Raw genomic sequence first — 6530 nt, 5'->3', positions numbered from 1 at the left:
CTCGTTTCAGTCTCTTCGAAGATTTGGCACAACGGCTCGCCACCGTCTCCTTCTTTGTGAGGTCGCTGGCGCGTGGCATTAGCGCTCAACGTACTGTCCATGATGCCGACGCGGTCAAAACGAGTCGACGGACGCACCTTCCCTGTGCGCCGAAGGCTCTCTTGATATGTGATCCGACCCTCAGACAGACGAAGCCAAGGGAAGACCCAAGGCCGCAATGTGCGTTCAAAGAATCAGTGCTCAGTGTGTCCTGCAATTCACACCAAGTCTCGCAGCTGGCTGCGTTCTTCATCGACCCGAGAACCGAGTGATCCACCGCTTAGAGTCGTGAAAAATAGTTTGTTCAATTCAGTACAGTACAACCAGGGTTTCAGGCACGTGGCGTCTCCCTGTGTGTGGTTTCGAAGAGCGCCTTTCGGCGTGTGCTCTTTCGGCGTGCGTACTCGCGCAGCTCTCCAAAACCACTCGGCCAGTGCCAGGGAGGGGCTTTCTGCGCCGGAGCCACAACAAGTCTACTTGAGGCGGAAGACGAAGCCAGCAAGGTGCTTGGCCGCAAGTGCGTTCGAATCCGGGACTACGGTCCCTCGTCTGTCCGTACTTTTCCTCTTTCGACGTGCGGCGCCTTCCCAAAGCGCACAAGTCCGCTAACCGCAGAACGCTTCCGACGTAGCAAAGCCGCGTTTCCTTCGGTACTTCGCAGCAACGCCGCCTTTCCCTCGGCGGCGGGCAAATAGCCTGCAGACGTCGTCGCATTGAACCGCGATCTCGGACACCTCGCGCGTCACGAGCAGGAGCCGACCGGCAGCCGCCGGCCCTGTCGGGCTCGGCAGCATTTGCCGCGGAGGACGGGAGAGCGCTTTAGGCCACGGTTCCTTCCGTACTTGGCAGCCGCACCCTCATACCGCCACTTCCATGACCGACCGAGCGCCGCACCGTTCCTTTAGTACTTGGGCAGCAACAAAGTCGGGTCGTTACTCCATACTCGCCGCAGGAAGCGACCGGCAGCCGCCAGCCTTTTCAGGCTCGGCAGCGTTTGCCGCGGAGGACGGGAGAGCGCTCGCACCACGGTTCCGTGTGTACTAAGCGGCAGCTGCTCTCGACCGTCAGTTCCTTGACCGACCGCACGCTTCGCCGTTCCCCTCGTACTGGGCAAAGCAGCAGGTCGGGTCGTCTTACTCCCCTTCCGCGCAAGAGCGCCGAGGCGGACAGAAAGCCCACCCATTGTGCGTTACGCCGTTTCTACCCGCGGGCGCGGCCAAGCCAACCGTCCAAGGTTGCAGCCTGCGTCCACTGGGCGCAACAAATTTGGCACGGGGCGCCCCTCAAAATTCAGGCAGTCCCCGGCATGCTCGGGTATAGCCGTCCCCGCGTCCAAGCGGGGCCAGCGGCGGAAAGCGTCGGGCGCAGCGAGCTGCTTCACCCACACGGGGTTGAAACAATGGCGCTCGTCACCCTTCACAATCCGGTAATGATCCTTCCGCAGGTTCACCTACGGAAACCTTGTTACGACTTTTACTTCCTCTAAATGATCAAGTTTGGTCATCTTTCCAACAGACCGGCGCAACCGAAAGGCCGCGCCGGACATCGGTCCGAAGACCTCACTAAATCATTCAATCGGTAGTAGCGACGGGCGGTGTGTACAAAGGGCAGGGACGTAATCAACGCGAGCTTATGACTCGCGCTTACTGGGAATTCCTCGTTCAAGGGGAACAATTGCAAGCCCCTATCCCAATCACGAAAGAAGTTCCACGGGTTACCCAGTCTTTTCAGACAGGGATAAAGACACGCTGCTTCCTTCAGTGTAGCGCGCGTGCGGCCCCGGACATCTAAGGGCATCACAGACCTGTTATTGCTCTGTTTCGTGCGGCTAGGAGCCGCTTGTCCCTCTAAGAAGGTTGTAAGGTGCTGGGAACCCCGCACCTATTTAATAGGCTAGAGTCTCGTTCGTTATCGGAATTAACCAGACAAATCGCTCCACCAACTAAGAACGGCCATGCACCACCATCCACCGAATCAAGAAAGAGCTCTCAATCTGTCAATCCTCCCAGTGTCCGGGCCGGGTAAGTTTTCCCGTGTTGAGTCAAATTAAGCCGCAGGCTCCACTCCTGGTGGTGCCCTTCCGTCAATTCCTTTAAGTTTCAGCTTTGCAACCATACTTCCCCCGGAACCCAAACACTTTGGTTTCCCGGAAGCTGCCCGCCGAGTCATTTGAGTAACTCAGGCGGATCGCTGGTTGGCATCGTTTATGGTCAGAACTAGGGCGGTATCTGATCGCCTTCGAACCTCTGACTTTCGTTCTTGATCAAAGAAAACATTCTTGGCAAATGCTTTCGCAGTAGTTCGTCTTGCGACGGTCCAAGAATTTCACCTCTAGCGCCGCAATACGAATGCCCCCGTCTGTCCCTCTTAATCATTACCTCGTATTCCAAAAACCAACAGAACAGAAACGAGGTCTTGTTCTATTATTCCATGCAAGTTTATTCAGGCGACTCGCCTGCGTTGAGCACTCTAATTTTTTCAAAGTAAAAGCACCGGCCTTCTCGAGGCACACAATGAAGTGCACCAAGAAAGGACCGGCATGATGTTCAGTCCGAGCCGTCGCATCGGGTAGATGCACTACTCGTCTGGAACTGAGATCCAACTACGAGCTTTTTAACCGCAGCAGCTTTAGTATACGCTATTGGAGCTGGAATTACCGCGGCTGCTGGCACCAGACTTGCCCTCCAATTGATCCTCGTTAAAGGATTTAGAGTGTACTCATTTCAATTACGGGGCCTCAAAAGAGTCCCGTATTGTTATTTTTCGTCACTACCTCCCCGTGCCGGGAGTGGGTAATTTGCGCGCCTGCTGCCTTCCTTGGATGTGGTAGCCGTTTCTCAGGCTCCCTCTCCGGAATCGAACCCTGATTCTCCGTTACCCGTAACAACCATGGTAAGCAAGTAACCTACCATCGAAAGTTGATAAGGCAGACACTTGAAAGAAACGTCGCCGGCTCGTGGCCATGCGATCAGCACAAAGTTATCCAGAGTCACCACACAATACGGGCCGAAACCCGATCGATCTTGGTCTAATAAAAGCACCCGTCGCCCAAAGGGCTTCAGGCTCACTGCATGTATTAGCTCTAGAATTGCCACAGTTATCCAAGTAGGAAGAAACGATCTAAGGAACCATAACTGATTTAATGAGCCCTTCGCGGTTTCGCCTTATTTTGGCATGTACTTAGACATGCATGGCTTAATCTTTGAGACAAGCATATGATTACTGGCAGGATCAACCAGGTAATCGTTCAACTGCGCGTCCAGCCTTTCAAGCAGGCCGGACGCCGTTTTTGCGATGCCGAGGCCACCTTCAGGCGCCCCAACACGCTTCGTTCTCGCAAAGTGTAGCACTTTGCACAGTCCGAGACGACGGCGTTCGAGCTCGCTACGGCGCCCTCCCCGCAGGGCCGGGTATCGCCACGCGGCAAGAAGCACGCAACATTCTCGATAGACTGGTTGTGTCAACTCGATCGCGGCTTGCGGTTTCTCTCGAGCCCGCAGCACTGGTGGACCGACCGACACTTGCAACGTAGCCGAGACGGCAAAGCCGCCAGGCGACGGGTCACGCCCGCGCCTTCGGCGCTTTCGTATTTGACTCGTCCGAGGACGATGGGGAACACACCTCGATATCGTGGAAAAAGCGTCGTCCGACAACCAGCCCCTAACGCATCAAGCGGATGAGGCTGCAGACGTCAGCTGTAGGATCCACGGGAGCGATACCGGGGACACGCTTGACGGGCACGAAGCCCGCCGCACATCAAACACCCAGGTCGCTTTGGGGGCGACTGCTCTCTGGGACCCCCATATAATAGCAGCGATAAGTACCCAAACCTCCATGGGGCCGTACTCGTGCCACTTTCGACGAGCGTTTGGCGGAAATCGTGCCGCCTCGTAACGCCGCGAGCAAGATTGAAAGCTTACGTCGGCGGCACCATGCCGAAGTCGTGAAACTGCAGCGCGTCCATCGAATGCGCGAACGGCAATTTCTCGCGAATGGCCAGTGCCGTTTCCTGAACGATTGCCTTTCGGTCCCCCTACGGGGCGGCCCCCGGCCGATCGATTCGAGGAAAGCTAGCCCGGCCCCTTCGCCATTTCCGAGCACGAGTGCGACCAGCGCGGGCGGCGTGCTCGACGCCCCGGCTGACATCGTTTCGGACTTTGTCTCTTCGAGCGCTCGCGCCAACGTCGCGGGGCCGACGACGACGCCCGCCAGGTTCTCTCCCTGTTCCCGGCGAGCTATAGTGCAGCCCTCTGCACGGCGGCGCCGACTGAGTAGTGGCCGTGCGGCGGCTTGTACGCCAAAGTTTCGTGAAAGGCGTCGAGCTCCCGCCGCCCCGGCTGACGTCGTTTCGGACTTCTGTCGCTTCGAGCGCTCGCGTAGCCGTGCCTGGGCACGATTCTCGACTCCGCAGCAGTGCGCGGAAACAACTACGAAGACGCGCAAGCCGAAAATCGCACTGCGGTACAACGTCAGCCGGGACCGTATGGCCCCTTACAGTAGCAGCGATAAGTGGCCAGACCTCCATGGGGCCGTACTCGTGCGACGAGGCGGCGTACTGCGCCGAGCCGAGCGCCAATATTTCGCTTTGGCGCGGCTGATACGAGCTCTCGCGATCGCCGCGGTACCGCCGCTCACCGATTCAAGGCACGCTAGCGCGGTCCGCTTCGCCATTTCCGAGCACGAGTGCGACCAGCGCGGGCGGCGTGCTCGACGCCCCGGCTGACGTCGTTTCGGACTTTGTCTCTTGGAGCGCTCGAAGCCATGCCGGGGCCGACGCCGACGTCTGCGTGGTGTTTACACGACTCCCGGTGCGACACAATGCAGCTGCGAGCAGGATGCCAGCGATTCCGTCGCGGCCGTGCGGCGGTGTACACGCAGAAGTGTCGTGAAGGGTATCGAGCTCCCGCCGCCCCGGCTGACGTCGTTTCGGACTTTGTCTCTTCGAGCGCTCGCGCCAACGTCGCGGGGCCGACGACGACGCCCGCCAGGTTCTCTCCCTGTTCCCGGCGAGCTATAGTGCAGCCCTCTGCACGGTGACGCCGACTAAGTAGTGGCCGTGCGGCGGCTTGTACGCCAAAGTTTCGTGAAAGGCGTCGAGCTCCCGCCGCCCCGGCTGACGTCGTTTCGGACTTCTGTCGCTTCGAGCGCTCGCGTAGCCGTGCCTGGGCACGATTCTCGACTCCGCAGCAGTGCGCGGAAACAGCTACGAAGACGCGCAAGCCGAAAATGGCACAGCGGTACAACGTCAGCCGGGACCGTATGGCCCCTTATAATAGCAGCGATAAGTGGCCAGACCTCCATGGGGTCGTACTCGTGCGACGAGGCGGCGTACTGCGCCGAGCCGAGCGCCAATATTTCGCTTTGGCGCGGCTGATACGAGCTCTCGCGATCGCCGCGGTACCGCCGCTCACCGATTCAACGCACGCTAGCGCGGTCCCCTTCGCCATTTCCGAGCACGAGTGCGACCAGCGCGGGCGGCGTGCTCGACGCCCCGGCTGACGTCGTTTCGGACTTTGTCTCTTGGAGCGCTCGAAGCCATGCCGGGGCCGACGCCGACGTCTGCGTGGTGTTTCCGCGATTCCCGGCGCGACACAATGCAGCTGCGAGCAGGATGCCAGCGATTCCGTCGTGGCCATGCGGCGGCTTGTACGCCAAAGTTTCGTGAAGGGTATCGAGCTCCCGCCGCCCCGGCTGACGTCGTTTTGGACTTCTGTCGCTTCGAGCGGTCGCGTAGCCGTGCCTGGGCGCGATTCTCGACTCCGCAGCAGTGCGCGGAAACAGCTACGAAGACGCGCAAGCCGAAAATCGCACTGCGGTACAACGTCAGCCGGGACCGTATGGCCCCTTATAGTAGCAGCGATAAGTGGCCAGACCTCCATGGGGCCGTACTCGTGCGACGAGGCGGCGTACTGCGCCGAGCCGAGCGCCAATATTTCGCTTTGGCGCGGCTGATACGAGCTCTCGCGATCGCCGCGGTACCGCCGCTCACCGATTCAAGGCACGCTAGCGCGGTCCGCTTCGCCATTTCCGAGCACGAGTGCGACCAGCGCGGGCGGCGTGCTCGACGCCCCGGCTGACGTCGTTTCGGACTTTGTCTCTTGGAGCGCTCGAAGCCATGCCGGGGCCGACGCCGACGTCTGCGTGGTGTTTACACGACTCCCGGTGTGACACAATGCAGCTGCGAGCAGGATGCCAGCGATTCCGTCGCGGCCGTGCGGCGGTGTACACGCAGAAGTGTCGTGAAGGGTATCGAGCTCCCGCCGCCCCGGCTGACGTCGTTTCCGACTTCTGTCGCTTCGAGCGGTCGCGTAGCCGTGCCTGGGCGCGATTCTCGACTCCGCAGCAGTGCGCGGAAACAGCTACGAAGACGCGCAAGCCGAAAATCGCACTGTGGTACAACGTCAGCCGGGACCGTATGGCCCCTTATAATAGCAGCGATAAGTGGCCAGACCTCCATGGGGCCGTACTCGTGCGACGAGGCGGCGTACTGC

At 59.6% G+C, this 6530-nt stretch overlaps 2 non-coding genes across 2 annotated transcripts; both read right to left on the bottom strand.

The window, feature by feature from the left end:
• Positions 1-174: 174 nt before the first annotated feature.
• LOC142565036 (5.8S ribosomal RNA) lies at positions 175-327 on the bottom strand. The gene has a single exon (XR_012824758.1). It is a non-coding gene; the product is annotated as a 5.8S ribosomal RNA (ribosomal RNA).
• Positions 328-1466: 1139 nt separating this feature from the next.
• LOC142565141 (small subunit ribosomal RNA) lies at positions 1467-3281 on the bottom strand. The gene has a single exon (XR_012824824.1). It is a non-coding gene; the product is annotated as a small subunit ribosomal RNA (ribosomal RNA).
• Positions 3282-6530: the final 3249 nt, after the last annotated feature.

The sequence above is a fragment of the Dermacentor variabilis genome, chromosome 11 (assembly GCF_050947875.1).
Source record: "Dermacentor variabilis isolate Ectoservices chromosome 11, ASM5094787v1, whole genome shotgun sequence".
In the NCBI taxonomy this organism is placed as follows: Eukaryota; Metazoa; Arthropoda; class Arachnida; order Ixodida; family Ixodidae; genus Dermacentor; species Dermacentor variabilis.
The sequence above is the reverse complement of the archived record's forward strand: the minus strand, read 5'-3'. Positions and strand labels throughout refer to the sequence as shown.